Source organism: Lissotriton vulgaris, chromosome 3_1, assembly GCF_964263255.1.
Source record: "Lissotriton vulgaris chromosome 3_1, aLisVul1.2, whole genome shotgun sequence".
NCBI lineage: Eukaryota > Metazoa > Chordata > Amphibia > Caudata > Salamandridae > Lissotriton > Lissotriton vulgaris.
The window spans coordinates 1,828,684,602-1,828,696,671 of record NC_141689.1 but is presented as its reverse complement, the minus strand read 5'-3'; the positions used below and the strand labels follow the sequence as shown (position 1 = coordinate 1,828,696,671).

At 41.8% G+C, this 12,070-nt stretch overlaps 1 pseudogene; it reads left to right on the top strand.

Moving 5' to 3' along the window:
• Positions 1-1,256: 1,256 nt before the first annotated feature.
• On the top strand, positions 1,257-2,321 carry LOC147728508 (zinc finger MYM-type protein 1-like; annotated as a pseudogene).
• The last annotated feature ends 9,749 nt before the right edge of the window (positions 2,322-12,070 follow it).

Genomic DNA, 12,070 nt, shown 5'->3' with positions numbered 1-12,070 from the left:
GAGTTAAGCTGCAAAGGAACACAGAACAATATCTTTCCTACTACAAAACTCAAATTTCCAAAACAAAGATCACTATTGAATTTCTTCACTAAAAAAGGAGTACTAAAGACCCTCTTCCAGGTTCTAATGAAGGCAAGAGAACAAAAAAGTTGTCTGATGCTGCTCTGTCTAGCACTGAAGGCATATACTCACATTCTTATAACATACCTGAAACATCATCTTCTGCCATTGCAGCTGCTTCTCCCTGTGATGATGGTAGTTTTGCCATTGTTGAAATTACTGATATTTCTTCACATGCTGATAGTGCTGAGTGTTCATTTCACACTGAGGTTGAAGACTCTACTCTTCAAAGACGCATTTACTTCCTAGTAGTCGGTTACTAGCCTCAGACTCTCTTACATACTCATCCCGTTTCTTGTTGCTGTACTTGGTTAGTAGCGCTTTGAGACCTGTCGGTGAGTTGGCGCGATACAAAACCCAGTTACAAATTACAAATTACAAATTACAAGACTCATCTTCTTATGTTCACAGCTTAGACCACAGTACTTCCCTTGCTGGTTTTACTGACTGTTCATCATCCTGTGATGACAATCCAGCCAGCTCTTTTTTGAGAAGTGACAGAATGGAGGAACCTCGAATCAAAGAAACTAGTCAGACACTGACATCAAAATGCTACCGGCAATTGAATTCTTGGCAGATGACTTGCCGCTGAATCATTATAGCGACCCAGTGCAACCAAAACTTCAAACATTTCCCTTAATTGCATGCCGTAGGTTTAATGGAGATTGTAAAACCCATTCTTGGGTAGAGTATTCAGTCATTCAAGATGCTGTTTATTGTTTTGCATGCAGGCTTTATAGTGCTGGTTCTGTGGGAGGAGGAGGACATTAATCTGGCAATGTTGCATTTGCTGATATTGGCTTCATTAAGTGGGAAATGTTTACTCCTTCTTTGTCCAAACATTCACAGCCAGAGAAGCATACATCTTCAGTTATTGTTTGGATCAACTTAAAAAGATTACAGCAGCCTAAAAACCACCAGCAATTAGTTTCTTCTATGATAGTTAGAGGTGCAGAGCAGGAAATTGAGGAGAATAGACAACATGTGGAGCAACTGCTTAAGGTAGTATGTTTCTTGGGTTGTGAAGGGCTTGCATTCCATACCACAAATGAAACTGAGCATTCTCACAATAGGGGACATTTCATTAAATTGTTAGAGATGGTTTCTGATAAAGATGAGAGATGAAAAACAAAAAAATGTCCTGGAGGTATGGGCTCTATACCCCTCCTGATAACCAAAATGTAATGATATCTGTGGTAGCAGTGCTTGCCCATGAGCGTGTTGTCAAAACAATATATATATTTTGCGGTGCTAGCTTATAAAACTAAATATGTCTCACATAAAAAGCAGTTGAGTTTTATTATCCGCTTTTCTTAATGGTTCAGGAGAATGCACTGGGGTGTTACCATATGGATAAGTTAGATGCCTCCAGCCTTGCTGCAGCCATTGTTGAAGCAGTACAGAAAGCTCGACTTGACTGGAAGATATGTGTTGCACAGTGCTATGGTGAAACATTGATTATGAGTGGCCGTTTTAATCGTGTCCATGCAAAAATAAGAGAGAGCGCATCACAAGCAAATTATATACACTGCCATGCCCATCACCTAAACCTTGTGTTAGTGCAATCAGTGACTAACATACAACCAGTAAAACATTTCTTTTCAACATTTCAAGCAGTTTATGTTTTTCATTCACAAAGTACACCAAGGCATGAGCTCTTTGTGAAAGCTCAGAAAGAGAGTAATCTGTATGTGATGGAGCTAGAAAGACTCTCAGGTATGAGGTGGTTTTACTGGTACTTCTGTGTTAGAAAAGTACAAATGAGATTTGAGTCTATTTTCATTGTTCTCTGTGTGATAGAATCACAACAACATGACAAGGAGGCTAATTCAGAAGCAACAGGACTTCTTAAGAACATTGAAAACTTAGATTTCTTGCTTACATTAAAGTGTACGGAACTCATTCTCTAAAAGGTTTACAGTCTATCCAAAGTGGTACAGAGCAAAGACCTTGACTTGCAAAGAGCATGTGATCTAATTAAGTCAGCAAGAAATGATTCAGTGACACTCCGTCAAGGCAGTCAGTGGACTGAATTGTTAAATCAGGCAAAGGATTTTGCAGAGCAGTGTAGAATTGAGATTTTAGAAAAATCCAATCCAAGGGCTCCATCTTTCAGACAACATAAATTGAATAAAATACTGACAGATTATTTTCTCAGTACCTCTGTAGGGAAAAGATCCAGCCATTTTGATGTCTCGTAAAGTCAAACTCCACTGTCTAAGCGCTTAAAGCAGGACATTTTTTTCGCTACTCTGGATAGGTTTGTAAAAGAGTTTCATGCTCAATTTACAGACAACATGGGCCTCATATCTACTGTCGGAATGGTGAATCTAAAAGCTGGAAATCTTCTGGAATTTTCCTCTGCACTAGTTATTGTTGACAAATATTCAGAGGCTACAGTAGACCTAAGTCTTCTACAATATGCACTGGAAACTGCAATATCGTATCTTTCAGACAAGAATGTACCAGGTATTCACTCTGTCAGGCAGTATCTCATGTACCGACTAGGAGCGTTTCCTCAGGTTTTGGATCTTTTACGTCTAGTTCTTACATCACCTATTACTACTGCTACAAATGATAGATTCTTCTCCTGAATGAAAATAGTACAAAAGTTTGTGCACACTAAAAGTGGAGACAAGAGACTCAGGGCCAGATGTAGGAATCCTAATACCGGTCGGTAAAGGCCGAAATGACCGAATTTTGTCAGTTACCGACCGGTATTAGGCATTTGAGATTTAGGGGCCGAATTTAAGGATTCGGGAATTTACTGAATCGGTAATTTAAGGAATCGGTAAATTATCGAATTCTTAAATACCGATTCGGTAAATTACTAAATCCTTAATGTAGGAACCACTCAAGTGAGTGCTTTTCACTTGTAAGGATTTAGTATTTACCACGAACTACAAGTTGGTGGTAAATAACGAAAACCGTTAAAAAAGCAATTTTGTGCTTTTTTAACAGTGCCATGTGGCAGACATGCATGCCCTTAGGGCATGTATGTGTGCCACATGTGCACCCATGCACTATTCAGGGGTGCAACAGGGTGTCAATGTGACACCCTGCTACCCTTGTAGGTCTTCCCCCTCCTACCGATTCGGTATTTACCGATTCGGTGTTCCCCATTCATTCCTATGGGCCTCCAGGCCCATAGGAATAAATGGGGAATACCGAATTTTACCGATTCGGTAAAAATTACCGAATGAATATCTACATACCATTTACCCATTCTAAAATACCGAATCGGTAAAACTCTGTATTTTAGAATCGGTAAATGGTATTTACCTACATCTGGCCCTCAGTGATTTAGTGGCATTAGCTTGTCGTGTAAAAATATGAAACCATCATTACAAATCACTGTTAGCCACCTTGTTTCCTGAGGCCAAATAATGTCTATCCACCTATTTGTTCTCTCATCAAGACTGCCAATTATCAGTACAGTAACTATTCTTTATACGAGCCAGTATCCTATTCAGAAATCTGAATACCGTCTCTGTGGCACTGTCGGCCTATTCAGGATTTCATATTACCTGCACATCAACTTACCTTCAAGTCATTCTTTACAAAGGAGGATGCCCCAATCATCACTAGAACCAACTACTGCTCATACAAGCAGATACAATTCTATAAGGGGACCTGTGAACTGTTGGTCTCTTTCTATCCGCCCAGTCAGTGTCGCCTTCTTTCCAAAGTAGATGAGCAACATTTGTTCTTATCAGTAATGCAGTATCAACATGACAGCCAGTATCTTCGTCCATGTGAGAAAAATCTGCCCAAATTTTCGTAACACTATTTAAATTACTAATGCAAATATAATGATCAACACCAGTCCACTGTACCAGTGATGTGCATGTTTTCTGTAGCAGGAATAAGTGATAGTTAACCTGAAAAGGTTCAATGACTCCACAGGTTTAAAAGTGGGTACCATGTCATGGAAAGAAAAGTTGCTGGGAGAACATGGCCTGCATTAAATAGCGCTGTTATCTAAATTCCAAGACTTAGATTCAATTACATGGTACTCTTAGTTTCTAAAACAAATTATAAAAGCGAACTTGTTTCGAACATTATAGGCCCATCAACCTTCCAATTTTATAATTTAATTGATATTGATAATGGCTGATTTCATCTTGACTAGTTTATTCTCCTTTGCTGTTCACTATTTGATAGGTTTAAAAATCAATGCTACATTATCTTATTTGTATATCTGAAGATGCTACCTGAAATAGTGTTTGCAGCTGCATTTTCAATAGGGTTTGAAGTATTTCTGCTTAAAGGGTACTTCTTTTGTATCTGTAGAGATTTTCGAGCCTCTGTGTGTAATGTTAGTAACCAAAAGTTAGATGCTTCTCTTCCTGTGATAGCACCAAGTCAAAGGTCATGCAATGTTATTTTCTTCGATTTCATGGTGGTCCATATGGCAGGTGATGTCACTAGGTCAACATTTGTGTGATGTCACTTCTTGTGACATCATTGGGGTGGGTCCAAGGGCAGGTGATGTCACTTCTTGTGACATCATTGGGGTGGGTCAAAGGGCAGGTGATGTCACTTCCTGTGATGTCATCAGGTCAAAGTTCATGTGATGTCATTTGCTGTGACATCAGGCAGGGGTCAAATGGCATGTAATGTCACTTTTGCTACCCCTGGGATTTTGATGAAGCGACACCCATGAGGGTAAGAGGTGTAACTATGGGCTCTTCCCCATGAGGCATGTGGCTGATTAGATTTTGTTCACATTATCCACAGAGTATCTACTACATGAGTTAGAGAGTATGTGTAGTGCTATGTATCATGCTCACGATATTCAGCATGAATATGAGGTTTGTGCAAGGTGCCCTATGGTTCTAGCAAAAGAGTAATGGTATTGGCACAAGGTTATCTCAGGACATTATTACACTTATGTGACATACATTTTACTCACACAACATCAGACTTGTGACATTTTTATTGGTTTATTGTTCTCACATTATGCCTAGTTACTCGCTTTGGACACATATATGGATGCCCCCGGTAGAGGATTTTAATGTATCATGTTCCTCTCTGTCTTTTTTCTAGTTTATCTAGTAAACATTTTAACACCAGCTATAAGCGGTGTAGAATACCGGGATGCGCAGTTCATACACACCCAAGACAGCGGCCGCAATGTGTGGTCTAGTTTTTTGACCACACAGGATCACAGGAGATAAGAGCATTGTTTTCCCGGCTCATCCTTGTCTTGACTGCAGAGTCTGTTGTGAGTGGGCACACCTCTTTTAGAGAAAAGGCGACCTGTGGGGCACAATTGAGTACAATTAGTGCTCACTCACTAGGTACATTGCCATGGCATGTTTCACATTTCATATGGGCCTAATATGTCTGCCACATATTGATTTTACAGGGACCGGAGAAGACATGACCCAGTTCCTCTTTGTTTTTGGTGCTTTCACCACAACGAGCAGACAAAGCAACAGGCAAGCGGAGTGCATGTTCTCTATGTATGGTTCAGTGAGGGTTTCAGGCCTCAATGAGTTTATCAAGGGGTCCGAGAACTTTTTTAGAGTATTGGTTAATCACCAGATGGAGGTTTTGGGATTTGATCAGACAGTAGGAGTTAGGTATGTGTCCTTCTCCTTGGTGTCCAATTTAGGCAATCAGGTGCTACAGTGGCTGAGCTGGGTTGAGTGCAAGACGACCCGGTGGGTGTCTGAGGTGTATTTCTCAATACGTGATTATTAAGTATTTGGAGGCCAACCTCTTTCTACATATATTTTTTGCCTTGGTATGTGAAATGTCAGATGGCATGTTTGTCCTGATGAGACCCTTTTGAATTATTACATGGGTCGAAACGTCGATTGTTCTATTTGGATGGTCCGATTGATGAAATTGTTCACAGTAAACAATGACTGAATCGTGGACTGTTTCACTTCCTGAGAATTCTTGGACATCCCTTTGTTTTATATAGATTACTGTAAATAATGCACACCAATGCACTTTTTGAGCACTGCGCCGTCTGCACTCCACTTGATTGTGATATTGTTCATAATGTTGTTTAGGAATAAAAAAGAGAATTTCTGATGTATGATGTAGAGATTGGATTTTGGTTTTGATTATACAGCGATGAAGAGACACCCACGGAACCATTGTTATTTCTTTGGAATATTGAAGCGTAAGTGGGGATATACACAGCTCTGTCTCTCCCATCCTGTCAGGAATGTCCCATTCTGCCAAAATTCGGTCCCCCTTTTGTGTCACTGTCTGGGAGGAATACACATGGCCAACTGCCAATTACAACTAGTCATTTCAACCAGGAAACAGGCTACTGGAAAGAAAATGGCAATTTTCTAAAAGTTTCATTTTCAGAACTGTGTAGTAAAATCCAACTTTATCGTTAAAGAGGATTTTAAATTACAGTTCTTTAGGCACCAAACATGATATTTCTACCTGCTCATAAACAAATGCTATCACCTATTACATGTTATAAGGTAATCCAGTATAATCCTTTTAAATACAATGCACCCTGCCCTGTGGGTTGCTTAGGGCCCACACTAGGGGCGACTGATATGTATTAAAAAGGGAGTTTTGAGCTTGGCAAAAGGTTTATTTTTCCAAGTCAAATTAGCACTTTAAAAGTGCAAAGAGGTCGTAATGGCAGTCCTGACACATGTTTTAAGGGGCAACTTAAGTGGGTGGCACAATAAGTGCTGCAGGCCCACTAGCAGCATTTCATTTACCTGCCCTGTGTATACAGTATACCACTTCACTAGAGACTTATACATAAATTAACTATGCCAATCAGGTGTAAGCCAATTTTACCATGTAAGAGGGAGTGAACACAAGCACTTTAGCACTGGTTAGCAGTGGTAAAATCCAAGGAGTCCTAAAAGCCATTGAAATGGGCTCAGAAAACAAGAGGGGTGACGGAAAAAGATATGGGGATGACCCTGCAGAGAGGGCCAAGTAACAGTCAGATTCATTCTTTTTTAGGCATAGGGAGATTAAGTGATTACCCGGAATTATGTGATGTGCGGCAGATGCTGAGAGATCTGAACTTAGAGGCCGATTCACAGAACTAATCTGAGACAAAATCCTAAACTTACTACTTTTGGTATTTACAGAAGGCATTTAGTAGTAGTAAAGTTAGGATTTTGTCTTAAGTTTGACTAAAGTTTGAATTAAGACAGACTTAAGACAAACTTAAGACAAACTTAGGACAGACTTAAGACAGACTTAAGAAAGACTTAAGGCAACACCCTAATTTTACTACTACTACATGCCTTCTGTGAATACCAAAAGTAGTAAGTTTAAGATTTTGTCTAAGATTCCTTCTGTGAATCGGTACCTTAGTTCCCAAGTTCCAAATGTAGCATCTTTATGGATTTTTGGCCCTAGTAAGCAATAGGAATAGTGGTTCTGGAGAGGCAGATGGAGCTGTGGAGGGATGGGCCAATGTACTGCTGAGACACTTCTCCAACCTTGTATTTTACTGATGGTGCTCTAATGATAATGGGAGGTCAGTTTTACTTTAACATGTGACGCATTCATCAGCCCGGATCCGTGATTTGTGTACTGCTCTTCTGTCCAATTTCCTCACATCACACTGACCTACAACAAAGAGTCCCGTCCCCAAAAATAAGTGTTGGTGGTTCCCATCAGCAACCACCAGCTCAAATTAACCACTGCTGTGAAGTATTAAATATGTGGCCAAGAAAGTCAAGGTAGTGCCACTCTGTGATAGTTTGTTTTAATCAATATATAGGGATAATTATTGCATGCTATATCAGTATAGCAAATTGCTGCATCTAAAATAGCTAGGATTTAATATTACTGAAACTAGCAGATTCAGTTTAAAGAATAGTTTAGCAAGAAAAGCAAAAGAACACGGAAGGTCAACTACGGCCCATTTTTATTTGACAACACAATGGGCTCGATTTGCAAAGTGTTTTCAGGGAGCATGGTTTACTGTATCTACAAACACCGAAATTATGCATGAGTATAACCAAAACATCCGATTCATAATGTTCACAAATATTGTGTAATTTACTCATTAGGAGAGGACGTGGAAATCTTGAATGAGTGGGAGCGTCAAGGGCCCACCCACAGCACCTTTATTTAATAAATAACTGAAAGCAGCATTAGCATCCTGCTTGTCTTTGTGTAACTGCTGCTCATTGTGCCCTCCTCCCCTTTGTCTCCCATCAAGATCTTTATGTTGTCAGCAGAGCATTCTTCAGATAGCCCTAGATTCAAGGGATGGATGGCTAACAGCAGCCATTGACAGGGGAGCCTTTGATGCTTGAACTGATTACTCGTAGTTCACACATACGAAATGAACTTCAGTTTTAGAAATCATTTTTGCGACATTGGTGCAACAAATATACCTTTTCCAAGAGACCAGACTTGCTCTTTACAGAACAGTGTCAAGAAGATGAAGTGTATACTTCCCTGTTAAGCATGGTGTGGGAGACAAGGAACTGACATATCTCTGAAGGGAGAGCCCTGGCTGGTCCAGGGTTATCCAGCCTGACAGGAACCAATGGATTCGAGGTGAGGCGGTGGCTGGAAGGACAGGCACTGGGTCCAGTAGAGCCACTGGCAGGCAAGCTTCCCTAGGCTGATTATCTCCAGAAGAAAGTCTTTGACAAGGTGCAAGAAGTTCCAAGGACAGAAAGGAATCCTGGAGTGTTAGTAATCAGTAAATGGGCGATGAGCAACAATTCACCACGAAGGACTACAAATCCCAAGAGTGAGTTACTGTGCACAAGGGCAGCTCAGATTCCTGAGACCATTGTCGTCACACACTTTGCATTTCCCCACTTGTGGTAATATAGCAGGGCATGATACTTAGGTTGACCCGAAAGGGACCTACAGCCAGGGAACATGCCCACATCGGCTCCCGATATTTACACCCTTACACCCTTACTAAGCTACCACAGCAGAGAAGGTATAGGACACCTCTGGGAGCTCTCCCTGTATTCTGTTCAGGGCAGAGTAGAAGGAGATGTTACATCACTAGTGTGAGGGTCTTGGGAGCGAGGGACAGATTATGTGTATGTTTAAACTACGCTTACAATCGTACCTGTCTTTCTGGAGACCCATGGTCGTGTTTATTTCTTTTTACCCTCTGGCATCAGGGGCATGGAACCAAACCAGCTTATGAGTGTAAGTTTGTTTTCGTGGGGCGGAGGGTGAAGCACCTGAAGGGTTTTCTGGACCACAACAATGAAGACACCTGGTTATCTGCATGAAACATAATGTGTACCTATAGCATACTCAGTATGTAGCCAAAAATCTAGACCCACTCCTGTATGTCAGCAAAAATAGGATTTACAGAGAGGAGATCCTTCCAAGGAGGGCCCATAGACGACCAGAGGCTACAGATAGGCATTGAAAAACATTTGGAATGGTTACATCTTTTTCAGCATATGAAATTCTCTTGTCCTGAAGATGGTCTTGTTGATGGATGACATAATAAGACCAAAACGTTGACCAACCTACCCATTTTCATCATTGAAATAATTTCATTGTACAAGAAATTTTTACCTGATGTATAGGAAACTTTCTGTGTAAAGAGGTACTAAAAATGGGTTATTGACACAAGTGACAAGTAGACATTTTGTTGAAGAAGTGTTAGTCTCTGTCACTCTTGTTTATATGAATATTGTTTTGTACCCTTGAACTGAATTTATTTGATTATAAACCTTAACCAAAGAATACACCTGTTCCTTGTTTTTTGTTATTGATCTATTTTGTTTGTAATTAAGTGCATTGATTTACAGGATACGTTCCCTTGAGGCTAATATTTGGGCACTCACAAGTGATACGAGAAACTATAAATTATTTTTTGCATATTTAAATCATATCCCTTGTAGGCACCTTTACTAGATAATATTGTTTTAAAAATGGCATTTTCTACATTGTAGTTTAAAATCCGACTACACTATAAGTTAGGATTTTTCATTACATATCCAAAGACACCAAACATGAACTGGTTACCTATTTCCATTTGGAAATTACACTTGTAGCATGCAATACGGTAACTTCAATAATATCCTATGGGAGAGGTACACCTTGCAGTAGTGAAAAACAACTTCAGGGGGGTTTCACTACCAGGACATGTAAAACGTAAAGGTACTCGTCCAACTTTTTGAAAACACTGCATCCTGCCGTCTGAGCTGTCCGGAGCCTACCCTAGGGGTGACTTACATGTATTAAAAAAGAATGTTTGGGCCTGGTAAATGGTTTATTTTGCCAGGTTGAAAATGCAGTTTAAAACTGCACACACAGGCAGCAATGGTAGTCCATAGACATGTTTAAAGTGCTACTTAAGTGGGTGACACAACCAGTGCTGCAGGCCAACTAGTAGCCTTTAATTCACAGACCCTGTACACAGGTAGTGCCACTTTACTGGGAACTTACAGGTACATTAAATGAGCCCAAATCTTACAGTGTTTCAAGCAAAGAGCACAAGCACTTTAGCACTGGTTAGCAGTGATAAAGTGTGCAGAGTCTTAAAATTCAGCAGAAAGGAGGGTTGAAAACAAAAGGTTAAAGAGGAAACCATGCCAAGAAAGCCAGGTCTAACATGTGTCCCCTCAACTGAAAGTAGGGTGAGCTACCTAACCCCTTTGGAGTTCTATTCACTAAGGAGGGAAAACCTAGCGAGACATACAGCATTGGCGTGGTCTGTTTCAGGATGTTGTTCCATGGTGAAGCCTGTACCCTGCAAGGGTGGGGGGAGCTTGCTTCGCTCCAAGTTGGCCATGGACTTGTGAGGCTCTGATGGCCCAGCATAGGTTCTGACAACATACTGGCACCCCTCACAAAAAATCGGATCAGATACTCCACTATCTATCCACTGCATGACGGTATTGCCCATAGCCACAGAATCATGGAGTGATCGCAAGCTGCGGGATCGTCGATAGAACGGCAGCATGGACCCGGCCTCGCTGGAATGCAGCGGGCGTGTGACGCATATGAGGCTCGCCCGTTGTGAACTCCCACAAATCCATTGCCTGCCTGCGGAAGCGACGTGTGCGGGTGGACCCAGCTGTAGAGGAAGGTGAGCCGCTGTTAGTCAGACAGCAGACGGAAGCCTATGGGTCGAGTGGGAGAAAGCATGGCAGCATGGAGTGGGCGCTGCGAGATGCACTTCGCCTGCCGCAAAAAATCTGGAGCGTGGCCTACCGCATTGCTACATCACTGTCAAGGGACTGAGTTGCAAGATGCCCTAGAGGTGGGAGGGCTGAGCCGGGGCTGTGACACACAAGGTGAGACTGGCCTAGCTGTGCGCTCTTGGCAGGCATAACCACGAAGGCCCCGATTATTTCGGTGAGAAGACCATCAGATCCGTCTTGGAGGCAGACATATATTGAGTGTGCTGTTGGCGCATGCTTTAGCGGTCCTGTGGAGCTCCCTGACTGTGGCTCTGATTTGAGCTGCTCTTCCTTGGCTGGAAGTGGGAGCTGACTGGCTGGCTCTCACTGCTCGGGACCTGGCTGAAGGTAAATACTCCCAACAGACAACACAATCTGGCATTGGAAGGCGCGATGGCCTCAGCCTGGGTGTGAGTAGTGCCTGCTACAGGACGGGCTAAAATCATTACCAAGGACTGCAGCTGCAGACATCCTGAGAGTGCTACACTGTGTCTGATGCAGCGACAGGGGCTCTTTGCTCTTACTCACGCAAGTTGACACTAAACAGAAGGAGCGTAATAAGGGCAAGAAAGACAGATCGTAACTCAAATGCCAGTTCGAGTCACGCAGGACCCTTAAGCCAAGGGAGACCAACGCAAATACTACAAAGTCTGGATCTGAGTCCACGGACCCTATCACAGACATTGAGTTGAAGAAAAGTTTTTTGGCAATGCAGCACAGCCAGATAAAAATCGATTGTAAGATTGACACCCTCACATTCAGAATGGATGGGATGACGGAAGGCCTTGATAAGCACACAGAGAGGCTGGAAGCAGTTGAGAGGA